Genomic DNA, 13671 nt, shown 5'->3' with positions numbered 1-13671 from the left:
TAAAAGATCCCACCGGGATATGTGAAACAGTGCAAAGTATGATTGACTTAATATTGGTGTCTGATCAATCTAAAATATAGCAGAGTGGAGTAATAGTGTATGAATCAGTGATCATTTTATTACATTTAGCACAAGGACGATTTTCAAAGATATATTTAAGTGTCACAAAACCTCAAATACTCCGTTGAAAGTTTAGGGAGGAATAAAAAATTAAAAATTGACTGGTCACCTGTGCTAGATAGTGTAGGGGTAGACAGTGCCTGGGAATTCTTTAAATGTAGGTTCCTTGATGTGGTGAATGTGATGGCTCCCATTGGACGGGTCAGGGTAAAGCAGAGATCGAGCCATTGGTTTAAACATGAGATTCTAGAATCTATCCAACCAAGGAATGAGGCCTTTAAAAAAATGTAAGAACTCTCAAGATTAGCCAGATTTTGTCCGATATAAATGTCACCGAAATGAAGCACAGAGCAGGATGGATGAAGCTAAGAGGGGTTACTTTGCTGAGAAAATAATTGAGAACAAAAATTACCCTAAAAAGCTTTGGACATCATCTTAAGGATTAGCCCCTTTTTTCAATTTTCACCTATAATGACATACCCAAATCTAACGGCCTGTAGCTCAGGCCCTGAAGCAAGGATATGCATATTCTTGGTACTATTTGAAAGGAAACACTATGTCGTTTGTTGAAATGTGAAAGGAATGAAGGATAATATAACACAATAGATCTGGTAAAAGATAATACAAAGGAAAAAAACAACTGTTCTTTTGTATTTTTTTGTACCATCATCTTTGAAATGCAAGAGAAAGGCCATAAAGTATTTTTCCAGCCCTGGTGCAATTTGGAGTTTTGGCCACTAGATGGCAGCAGTGTATGTGCAAAGTTTTAGACTGATCCAATGAAGCATTGTATTTCTGTTCAAAATGTTGTATCAAGACTACCCAAATGTGCCTAATTTGTTTACTAATAACTAATAAAATTGTACACTCTCCTCAAACAATAGCATGGTATTCTTTCACTATAATAGCTATTGTAAATTGGACAGTGCAGTTAGATTAACAAGAATTGAAGCTTTCTGCTCATATCAGATATGTCTATGTCCTGGGAAATGTTCTTGTTACTTACAACCACATGCTAATCACATTGGCCTACGTTAGCTCATCCGTCCTGTGGAAGGGACACCGATCCAGCATTTAAGGAAATAGGCTGTAGTAGTACTACCAAAACAAACTAAACAGTATTGGTCTGAACATCAGGGGGAGATGGTATATGAAAAGCAGAGGTTGCGAAAATAATTAAACTTTAAATTATTATTATTTTTTAAACTTCTGTTGCCAGCAAGCTGGTTAGCAAGCTGCCCACCAGTTCTGGTTTATATGGAAGCAACCAAGTCAAGAAGTATTATGTAGAGTTAGGGGTTCAGTCAAACTCTTTAACTTTTGCAAAGGAAGCAACAGCCAAAATAGTCAGTATGCTGGCAGAGTTTAAATGCTCCAAAGCCACAGGCCTGGATAATATTCCTGCAAGGTTTCTTAAAGATTCTACTGAGCAAATTGGCCCTCGCATTACGCATACCGTTAATCTCTCTCTTGAACAAGCCATCTTTCCCAGGGACATGAAACAAGCTAAAGTTATACCTCTGTATAAGAAGGGGATAAAGTGTGACCCTGGGAGTTATAGGCCTGTATCTATCCTCTTTATAAGAAGGGGATAAAGTCTGACCCTGGCCTGTATCTATCCTCTTTATAAGAAGGGGATAAAGTCTGACCCTGGCCTGTATCTGTCCTCTGTATAAGAAGGGGATAAAGTCTGACCCTGGGAATTACAGGCCTGTATGTATCATCTGTATAAGAAGGGGATAAAGTGTGACCCTGGGAGTTATAGGCCTGTATCTATCCTCTGTATAAGAAGGGGATAAAGTCTGACCCTGGGAATTACAGGCCTGTATGTATCATCTGTATAAGAAGGGGATAAAGTCTGGCCCAGGGAGTTATAGGCCTGTATATATCCTCTGTATAAGAAGGTGATAAAGTGTGACCCTGGGAGTTATAGGCCTGTATCTATCCGCTGTGTAACATCAGAGATCCTGGAGAGAATTGTACATGAGCAAATGTATGAATATGTTAACAAACAGGGTCTAACGTATGATTTTCAGTCGGGTTTTAGAAAAACCTACTCCACTGATTCATGTCTACTTTACTTGACTGACTTAATCAGGAAAGAGATTGATGAGGGAAATCTGTGGGGAATGGTACTGCTTGACCTACAGAAGGCCTTTGATACAGTTAACCACTGTCTCCTAATCTCCAAACTGGAGACACTGGGGTTAAGCGGTATCCCTCTAGGCTGGGTAAAGTCCTATTCATCAGGAAGGGAGCAAGTAGTAGATGTTAATGGTTCACTGTCTCAGGCAAAACCAATGAGTTGTGTGGCCTTCCGCAGGGGAGCATGCTTGGGTCTCTACTGTTTTTATTGTATATTAACGATATGAAAGATGCTTGTTCTTGCCGTCTTTTCCTTTATTCGGGTGACTCTACACTCCTGGTGTCTCACAAAAGTAAAACTATGTTGGAGAGCATACTTAGCACAGAGCTGGCTAACATTAGCAAATGGCTTGGAGATAATGAGCTCTCTCTGCACTTAGGGAAAACTGAAGCAATTATTTTTGGATCCAGATCTAAATTGTGTAGGACCTCTGAAATCAGAGTGGAGTAGTACTAATATGGTGAGGTGCTGACTACTAAAACCTCTGTTAGTTACCAGGGATGTATCCTCGATGGAAGCTTGGGAGGTGTGAGCATGGCCAATATGGTACTAGGGAAAGGTTAATGCCAGGACTAAGATTCTGGCTAGAAAGTCCAAGCTGGTTGAAAGTGAAAGTGCTAGCTACTGCCCTCATTCAATGCCATTTTAACTACGCTAGTACTTCCTGGTTTGGGGGCTTATCTAAACGTATGAAGGTGAAGCTCCAGATAGCCCAGAATAAGCTGATCAAGGTAGTATTGAAGGTGAGTCCACGTACTAACAAAGGGAGGAGCTGCTTTCAGGAACTAAACTGGCTGCCTGTTGAGGCTAGGGTGTGCCAGATTAGACTAGGTTTGGTTTACAGGAGTATTTATGGTCCTGCGCCCAGATATCGAAGTGATTACTTTCCTCGTGTTAGGGATGCACACAATCACAGCACCAGATCAGGTGTTGTTGATGTGTGCTTATACAGGTTCAGGAGTAATGCATGCTGGGAAAGGTACTTTCTTGTATACTGGAGCCTCAGAATGGAATGAGTTGCCTCTGCCCATAAAAACGACGTGCTCTCTGGGCAGCTTTAAAAATAAAGTAAAATATGTTCGATGTCTGTCTTCTGTGCCCATATGAATCACCCCTATGATGTAACTGGAACGATGACATACATGTTCTTCTTCTATGGTTTTGATGAGATAGATGTTCTTCTTCTATGGTTTTGTTTTATTATTTCACTGCCATACTGTGTTTAACTGTGTTGGAACTTGTCTAGTCATCTTGTCTCAAGAGGACCACAATGGAAATTTTGGTTAGGTCAGGGTGTGACATGGGTGATGTATGTGTTTGTCTTGTCTAGGGGTTTTGTATGTTTATGGGGCTGTTTCCTTTCTAGGTGTTTATGTAAGTCTATAGTTGCCTAGATTGGTTCTCAATTAGAGGCATGTGCTTATAGCGTAGTCTCTGATTGGGAACCATATTTAGGCAGCCATGTTCTTTGGGTATTTTGTGGGTGATTGTTTCCTGTGTCAGTGTTTGTGCCACACGGGACAGTTTCGTTGCCAGTTCACTTTATTATTTTTGTATTTGTGTTCATGTTGAGTTTTCTTATTAAATACCATGGACATTTACCACGCCGCATATTGGTCCGATCCTTGTTTCACCTCTTCAGAGGAAGAGGGGGAAATCTGCCGTGACATCCTCGATGATTTTATGATTTCGATGCAGCTTTGAAGTTTTATGTGTGCTTGTTTTTTTAAAATGGTCAAATTAGTAAACTAAATTAAACACACACCTCACTCCCCTTCTTGGCTTCCATGGCAACTCCCAAGGGAACCTTTCCCCAATAGAATATTTCCCCCACGGGAACCCCACAGCTGTTGGCATTCTCACAAACAATCGCAACAGTGTTTCAATAATATATAGAACTTTTCTCACAGCCTTGGTATATAAAGCTTTACTGAGGCCTTGCTCACAATTCATTCTGTGGCAGCACAATGACAACGATATACTGTATGTGAGGCTCTTGATCCTATCTTTGATCATGACACTGGTGAGGAGGAGAGAGTCCTTGTTAAACTTTGACAAAGTAGTCTGTGATAAATAGCCAATATGTTTCATCTGAGTATTTGTTATAGTCAAAATAATCCATACATTATGCTTGTTTTACTCAAAAATGAGTTGTATGAGCTCAGGTCAATGAGGCCTACACGCCATAAATAGCAAATAGAAGTTCAAAGCTTGTAATATTCACCAGAATGTAAGTTGATAAAAACATTAGGTGATAATATATGTATTATTATGGATTTATAATCCGCTATAATGGGGGCGGCCATTTTGGACCTAGGAAAACCAAATTATTTAATTGTGACTAGGGGGCAGTATTTGCATTTTTGGAAAAAAAACGTTCCCGTAGGCAACGGGATATTTTGTCAGGACAAGATGCTAGAATATGCATATAATTGACAGCTTGGGATAGAAAACACTCTAAATTTTCCAAAACTGTAAAAATATTGTCTGTGAGTATAACAGAACTGATGTTGCAGGCGAAAGCCTGAAAAAAATCCAATCCGGAAGTGCCCCATGTTTTGAAAGAGCTGCATTCCAATGAGTCCCTATTGAGCAGTGAATGGGCTATCAACCAGATTACTTATTCTCCGTATTCCCCAAGGTGTCTACAGCATTGTGACGTAGTTTTACGCATTTATGTTGAAGAATACCCGTAAGCGGCTACATTGCGCAAGTGGTCACCTGATGCTCCCAGAGAGATTCTCGTGTAAAATACAGAGGTAGCCATTTTTCCAATCGGTCCTAATGAAAAACGAATTGTCCCGATGGATATATTATCGAATAGATATTTGAAAAACACCTTGAGGATTGATTATAAACAATGTTTGCCATGTTTCTGTCGATATTATGGAGCTAATTTGGAAAAAAGTTTGGCGTTGTGTTGACTGCATTTTCGTTTTTTTTTCTTAGCCAAACGTGATGAACAAAACGGAGCTATTTCTCTTACACAAATAATATTTTTGGAAAAAAGGAACATTTGCTATCTAACTGGGAGTCTCGTGAGTGAAAACATCCGAAGCTCATCAAAGGTAAACGATTTAAGTTGATTGCTTTTCTGATTTCCGTGACCAAGTTACCTGCTGCTAGCTGGACAAAATGCTATGCTAGGCTATCGATAAACTTACACAAATGCTTGTCTAGCTTTGGCTGTAAAGCATATTTTGAAAATCTGAGATAACAGGGTGATTAACAAAAGGCTAATCTGTGTCTCAATATATTTAATTTGTGATTTTCAAGAATAGGAATATTTTCTAGGGATAAAAATATCTGTTGCGTTATGCTAATTAGTGTCAGGCGATGATTACTCTCCCGCATGCGTGATGGAGAGTCACTTTAACATGAAACAAACACAACAGGAGGGTTAAGATAGAGATATCTGTTTTTTTGCATGGGCTGCGTCTCATCCACCCAATCCACTGATGTCGGCCTTTTGAATCTGTGGTGGAAGGTGAGATCCCGAGCCGTGAAGGAACATTATGTTAGGAGACTCACGAGTAGCCAAGGCTGTGTGTGTGCTATTTTAGATAGTTCTTAGTACATAATCCCGTCCATTGCTCTTCCTGGTATTGCACAGTCAAGCCAGTTATTGAGCTAGTATTTTGCAGAAGCAGCCCATGTGTATCTATGGGAGAGGATGACCCTGGAAAGGTGATTCAACAGAGTGTTTACATCTACAAAAATATAATTTTAATTTGATCACCACGTTGTTGCACGAAATTTCAAACTTGTACTGTATTCAATGTTTAAAACAAATGGTTTGAAAGTTATTAATTTCCACTTTAAATTCCAGACTTGATTTGACCTAAACATTGTCCATGAATTATAATCAACACAGCCTAGTGACACCCTAGTTACACCCTAGTTACATCCTAGTCACACCCTAGTGACACGCTAGTGACTCCCTAGTGACATCCTAGTGACACCCTAGTGACATCCTAGTGACACCCTAGTGACATCCTAGTGACACCCTAGTGACACGCTATTGACAGCCTAGTGACACAAGTGGCATCCTAGTGACAGCCTAGTGACACCCTAGTGACAACCTAGTGACAACCTAGTGACACGCTATTGACAGCCTATTGTCAAACTAGTGACACCCTAGTGACATGCTAGAGACACGCTAGTGACAACCTAGTGTTGTATCTTTGGCTATGCCGGATTAAGTGATATGACATGCTATTCTATAAAGTAATTTATCCGTAATTAATATTACCTGATTGAGCTAATCATGTAAATGTAATTAACTAGAGTCGGGCACCACTAAATATTTATAGAGCTGTTATCTTCCGAATAAACTCTTAAAGACCTAGTAATATTTTACATCAATAGCAGTCAATATTAATCGTCATCTTAATTCAGTCTCATCTGAAAGTTGTACATTCTTATCTTATCTGCACGAACCCTGGCTAACAAGTTGAATCAGCAATGCAAAATTGGGTTTAATTATTTATTTACTAAATACCTAACTAATCACACAGAATTACACATACACATATTTAAATCATAACTTGATTACACATTACGTCATAAAGGAAAACGTCCCTAGCGGGCCGAACAGATATGACAGCTTGTTACACAAAGGAAAAGGGGCTGGGTTTGCGTGAAAGAGCGGGAAGACTGAGGAACAAAGGGAGGAAGCTGTGCTATCGTAAATACAGTATCTTATGCATTCTAAATTACCGCCCATTTGGAAAAGAAAAATGCAATAAATATTGACTCTGAGCTGCGCTTCGGTAGGTTGGTGGTAGAAGGAAGGCCGTCTTGCTCAACCGAGTCCTTTGAAGAATGTCTATGGTGGTCAATTGGATACGTTGTAGTAACGTCATTGTGTGATAGACGGGATACTCTGTCTGTTCCTTCCTAACCCTCGTTTGCATCTGCTGTTGCTAACTCAACGGCTAGGAGGTATCACCTCTGTAGTGAATAAGAGTTCAAAGTTCATACCATTCGCAACCAAAGCTCACGCTGATGTTGGCTTCGTTCTGTAGTTATTATCTGAACCATTCTGACAGGACCGTCGTCCTCGGAACAGGAGGTTAAATTGTCGTCAAGGGCTTATATAGGAAGGGAGAGGAGGGCGTGTTTGAAAAGTTTTCTAGCCCATGTCCCTTCACAAGGGGCGGGCCACTGATTGAGCAGAGCCCTATCTTATGAAAACCCAAATCTCACATTTTAGAAGCTAAAATCACATTTCATCCCATCACGAATAATTTCATATTCAAACATTTAAATTGAACAACAATTCCATGTGAATCCGACAACTCTGATGTGTAGACTTTCCACTGGAGAGTTTGTCATCTTATCATTGATGAGAATGTCTCAGATGACAACTGAACTGACATCATGTTCATTAAGTACCACTGTATATGTTCAATTGGTCGGATTACCAGAATATAGTTCATTCCCCCCCACCTTCTGATGTTCCTAGAATCTCTACGTTAACCAAGGGTTTTGCAAATGTAACCTAAGTAGGGTAGAGAGAGGAAAAAGGGGGGGGGGGGAGGTATTTATGACTGTCATAAACCTATCCCCCAGGCCAACGTCATGACACTAGTGACAACCTAGTGAAAAAAAAAGCAGACGTTTTAAGTGTCCCCAACCAATTGTGTTTGTTTATTTGCGTTGTTTGTAACTTATTTTGTAAAACGTATTTTGTACATAACGTTGCCGCTACAATCTCTTATGACTGAAAAATAACTTCTGGACATCAGGACTGCAATTACTCACCACGGACTCGCAGAATTTGTATTTTTTCCTTTAACGAGTCTGACGAGTCCGGCTTTCTCAGGAACAGGCCCAGATCCCTGTGATTTGCATGAATAGGAGGCAGAGAAAAAGGGTCCAGAGGGCAGGCAGACTTCTGAGAATTCGTAGGTAATCGAATAATCCCCCACTTCCTTCCATTCTGCAAGTAAACATGCAATATTTGGAGAATAAAATCGATGACCTATGAGCAAGATTAAACCACCAACGGGACATTCAAAACTGTAATATCTTATGCTTCACAGAGTTGTGGCTGAACGACGATACTATCAACATACAGCTGGTTATACGCTGTACCGGCAGGATAGAACAGTGGCGTCTGGTAAGACAAGGGCTATGCATTTTTGTAAATAACAGTTGGGGAGTGATACCTAAGGAAGTCTCAAGCTATTGCTCGCCTGAGGTAGAGTATCTCATGATAGGCTGTAGACCACGCTATCTACCTAGAGAGTTTTCATCTGTATTCTTTGTAGCTGTTAACATCCCACCACAGTCAGAGTCTGGCACTAAGACAGCATTGAATTAGCTGTATTCCGCCATAAGCAAACAAGAAAACTCTCACCCAGAGGAAGCACTCCTAGTAGCTGGGGACTTTAATGCAGGGAAACTTAAATCCGTTTCACCAAAATTCTATCAGCATTTTAAAAGTGCAACCAGAGGGAAAAAAACTCTGGACTACCTTAACTCCACACACAGGGACGCACACAACTCACCCTCCATTTGGCAAATCTGACCATAATACTATCCTCCTGATTCCTGCTTACAAGCAAAAATTAAAGCAGGAAGTCATATATAGAAATTATAATAAATTACATATAACAATTTCAATTTAAGGGCTTCATTGGCTTGGGCAACATATGTTAACATTGACAAAGCAAGGGAAGCAAATAATAAACAAAAGTAAAATAAAAAATAAAAATGTATATTAAACATTACAGTCACAGATGATCCAAAACAATAATGACATTTCAAGTGTCATATTATGTATACATGCAGTGTTATAACAATGTGCAAATAGTGGGGCAAAAATGTAGTCAGCCACCAATTGTGCAAGTTCTCCCACTTAAAAAGATGAGAGGCCTGTAATTTTCATCATAGGTACACTTCAACTATGACAGACAAATTAGAATATTTTTTCTCCAGAAAATCACATTGTAGGATTTTTAATGAATTTATTTGCAAATTATGGTGGAAAATAAGTATTTGGTCACCTACAAACAAGCAAGATTTCTGGCTCTCACAGACCTGTAACTTCTTCTTTAAGAGGCTCCTCTGTCCTCCACTCGTTACCTGTATTAATGGCACCTGTTTGAACTTGTTATCAGTATAAAAGACACCTGTCCACAACCTCAAACAGTCACACTCCAAACTGATGGACCCTCCACCTACAAATCGATCCCGCTCCAGAGTACAGGCCTCGGTGTAACGATCATTCCTTCAATGATACTTGCGAATCCGACCATCACCCCTGGTGAAACAAAACTGCGACTCGTCAGTGAAGAGCACTTTTTGCCAGTCCTGTCTGGTCCAGCGATGGTGGGATTGTGCCCATAGGCGACGTTGTTGCCGGTGACGTCTTGTGAGGACCTGCCTTACAACAGGCCTACAAGCCCTCAGTCCAGCCCCTCTCAGCCTGTTGTGGACAGTCTGAGCACTGATGGAGGGATTGTGCGTTCCTAGTGTAACTTGGGCAGTTGTTGTTGTCATCCTGTACCTGTCCCGCAGGTGTGATTTTTGGATGTACCGATCCTGTGCAGGTGTTGTTACACATGGTCTGTCACTGCGAGGACGATCAGCTGTCCGTCCTGTCTCCCTGTAGCGCTGTCTTAGGCGTCTCACAGTATGGCCATTGCAATTTATTGCCCTGGCCACATCTGCTGTTCTCATGCCTCCATGCAGCATGGCTAATGCACGTTAACGCAGATGTGCAATGACCCTGGGCATCTTTCTTTTGGTGTTTTTCAGAGTCAGTAGAAAGGCCTCTTTAGTGTCCTAAGTTTTCATAACTGTGACCTTAATTGCCAACCGTCTTGACCGTTCCAGAGGTGCATGTTCATTAATTGTTTATGGTTTATGGTTCATTTTTGACTAGCATAACACCTAGCCAACATCCAGTGAGATTGCAGAGCGCCAAATTCAAATACAGAAATACTCATTATAAAAATTCAGAAAAGATACAACTATTAAACAAAGGTTTAAAGATGAACTTCTTGTGAATCCAACCACGGTGTCAGATTTAAAAAATGCTTTACGGCGCATACCTTACAATTATTTGAGATCATAGCCCAGCAGACAAATCATTACAAACAGTAACCAGCCAAGTAGAAGAGTTACACAAGTCAGAAATAGAGATGAAAATTAGTCACTTACCTGTGATGTTCATATGTTTGCTCTCAGAATACATTCATTTATTGAATACATTTTCCTTTTGTTTGATGAAGTCTCTCTTTATATCCGAAAACCTCTGTTTTGTTTGCGTGTTTTCTTCAGTAATCCACAGGCTCAAACGCAGTCACAACAGGCAGACAAAAAATCCAAATAGTATCTGTAAAGTTCATAGAAACATGTCAAACGATGTTTATATTCAATCCTCAGGTTGTTTTTAGCCTAAATGATCTATAATATTTCAACCGGACAATAACGTAACGAAGATCTGTGAAGTTATTTGGATTTTTACGAAATATCTTTGAAAGACAGTGTCTTGAAAAAGGGATATTATTTTTCTTCTGAGTTTAGTAAACAAATTAACATTAAATTATCTGACAACAGCTTTGGTGGACATTCCTGCAGTCAGCATGCTAATTGCATGGTCCCTCAACTTGAGACATCTGTGACATTGTGTTATGTGACAAAACTGCACATTTTAGAGTTGCACCTTTTATTGTTCCCAGCACAAGGCGCACCTGTGTAATGATCATGCTGTTTAATTATCTTCTTGATATGCCACAGCTGTTAGGTGGATGGATTATCTTCTCAAAGGAGAAATGTTCACTAACAGGGATGTAGATACCATTTGTGCACTCAATTATAGAGAAATAAGATTTTTGTGCTTATGGGACATTTCTGAGATTTTTTTTACATTTCAGCTCATGAAATATTGGACCAATATTTGACATGTTGCATTCATATTTTTTGTTCAGTGTATGATAACCACTTTGATTGAGTTTAATACAATATATAGACGCAAAGCGTTAAAAAGGTGCAGTTTTTTTAGACCGACTTGCCTCATGATTTGTCAATATCACTTTCCTTCACATCGGAGTGCTGTTGCAGATTCACAAACATCGCAGGTCGTGCTGACCCCGGCACAAAGCTCTCCACTTTCCTCTGGTATTTATTTAGCACCCCCGACAGACAGAAGTAAAAACTCTTCAATAAATGTAGCTTCCTGTACACATAAACATTAATGTAGCAGCCTCTACACATAAATATTCATGTAGCAGCCTGTACACATAAACATTAATATAACAGCCTGTACCCCTAAACACGAGTGATCTGATATGCTGTATTGCATGGAAACAAGACCATTTTTCCGTCTGATCAACTGCAGATGTACAGTCCAACCTACTAGATACCCAGTTCCAGGGTAAACATTGTGTATTTATAGCTAATTTGTTTGTGAGATGGGATCAAATTTGGTTAATTTTCAAGCTAGGCTACAGGACCAAAATTATTAACTGGACTGAATCAATAAACACAATAGCTGACGTAGAGTAATTTTTTAATTAGGCCTACAGTTGCACAGGGCAGGACTACACGATGCGAACCTGCATGAAGCTAGCTCAGCCCTGTTAGTTTCATTGTCCAATCATGTTGCTTTCTCTGCATCTCTGTATAGGAAACCCCCTAGTCCTTCTATAAAATATAATTCACATTAACAAGTACAAGGTTGCCAAAGTTTGACAGAGTTTTCAGTGGGAGGTTAGCATGTCTTGAGGGTATGATATAAAATGCTAACTTCCCACTGTTATTGTAATAACAGGGAGGTTGTGTTGGGGGGGGGGGGGTTATAATATTTATACGTCTAACTTTATTACTCATTATTCACAATTCATTCAGGACTATCCTTAATCATGGCAGCATGAATGTATTAGAAGTGTTTAGAAACATATTCTATTCTTATTTAACCTGTATTATTTGATACAGTACAGGTCAACAGAGGTCAGTGATGCTCATCCCTATGATGTCAACGATGTGCTTTGGCGAAGGAGGTTGCTCCGAAGTGCGTCAGCAATAAATATTATTGAAAGGAATTAAGTTGCCGTTCGGAACCTTCTTTCAACATTTCAGTTTGACATTCTTAGGACTGAGAATCCTTTCGGCCCCTTATGGACAAATACATGAATTTCACATGTGAACACGTGAAGTTTTGCAATCAAACGTGTTCACGCGATAGTATGTGAAGTTAACCTTTCTGATCTCCCCATCCCGGATCCGGGTTCGTGAATACAGACTCAAGCTCATTACCATAACGCAACGTTAACTATTCATGAAAATCGCAAATGAAATGAAATAAATATGCTAGCTCTCAAGCTTAGCCTTTTGTTAACAACACTGTCATTACAGATTTTCAAAATATGCTTCTCAACCATTGCAAAACAAGCATTTGTGTAACAGTATTGATGGCTAACGTAGCATTTAGCATTAGCATTCAGCTGGCAACATTTACACAAAAAAACAGAAAAGCATTCAAAAAAACAATTTACCTTTGAAGAACTTCAGATGTTTTCAATGAGGAGACTCTCAGATAGCAAATGTTCAGTTTTTCCTGAAAGATTATTTGTTTAGGACAAATCGCTCCGTTTTCTGCGTCACGTTTAGCTATGAAAAAACCCCTGTATCCAGGATTGTGTAAATCTATCAGCAAGCTCATTAGCATAACACAACGTTAACTATTTATGAAAATCGCAAATGAAATGAAATAAATATGCCATCTCTCAAGCTTAGCCTTTTGTAAACAACACTGTCATCTCAGATTTTCAAAATATGCTTCTCAACCATAGGAAAACAATAATTTGTGTAAAAGTAGCTAGCTAGAGTTAGCATTTCGCGTTAGCATTTAGCGTTAGCATTAGCGTTAGCATCCAGCACGCAACATTAACAAAAACATAAAAGCCTTCAAATAAAATAATTTACCTTTGAAGAACTTCTGATGTTTTCAATGAGGATACTCTCAGTTAGATAGCAGATGCTCAGTTTTTCCAAAAAGATTCCTTGTGTATTAGAAATAGCTCCGTTTTATACATCACATTTGGCTACCAAAAAAAATCCATAAATTCAGTCCTCAAAACGCAAACTTTTTTCCAAATTAACTCCATAATATCGACTGAAAACATGGCAAACGTTGTTTAGAATCAATCATCAAGGTGTTTTTCACATATCTCTTCATTGATACATCGTTCTTGGACACATGCTTTCTCCCCTGAATCAAATGGTAAAGTAGAAGCAGCTGGCAATTGCGCACCGAATTCGACGCAGGACACCAGGCGGACACTTGGAAAATGTAGTCTCTTATGGTCAATCTTCCAATGATATGCCTACAAATACGTCACAATGCTGCTAAGACCTTGGGCGAACGACAGAAAGTGTAGGCTCATTCGTTG

The 13671-nt window shown here is 39.5% G+C and overlaps 1 long non-coding RNA gene across 1 annotated transcript in view; it reads right to left on the bottom strand.

Moving 5' to 3' along the window:
- The window catches only part of LOC149971522 (uncharacterized), a 255974-nt gene extending 242631 nt beyond the window's left edge, over positions 1-13343 (bottom strand). The window contains exons 1-2 of the long non-coding RNA XR_016492042.1: positions 13205-13343; positions 12775-12836 (exon numbers count right to left, since the gene is read on the bottom strand). This is a non-coding gene — a long non-coding RNA (uncharacterized LOC149971522). The remainder of the gene's footprint in view (positions 1-12774; positions 12837-13204) is intronic.
- Between the last annotated feature and the right edge of the window lie 328 nt (positions 13344-13671).

This window comes from Oncorhynchus mykiss, chromosome 25 (assembly GCF_057628025.1).
Source record: "Oncorhynchus mykiss isolate SJ-2025 chromosome 25, ASM5762802v1, whole genome shotgun sequence".
NCBI lineage: Eukaryota > Metazoa > Chordata > Actinopteri > Salmoniformes > Salmonidae > Oncorhynchus > Oncorhynchus mykiss.
This window is presented reverse-complemented; position numbering and strand designations above follow the sequence as displayed.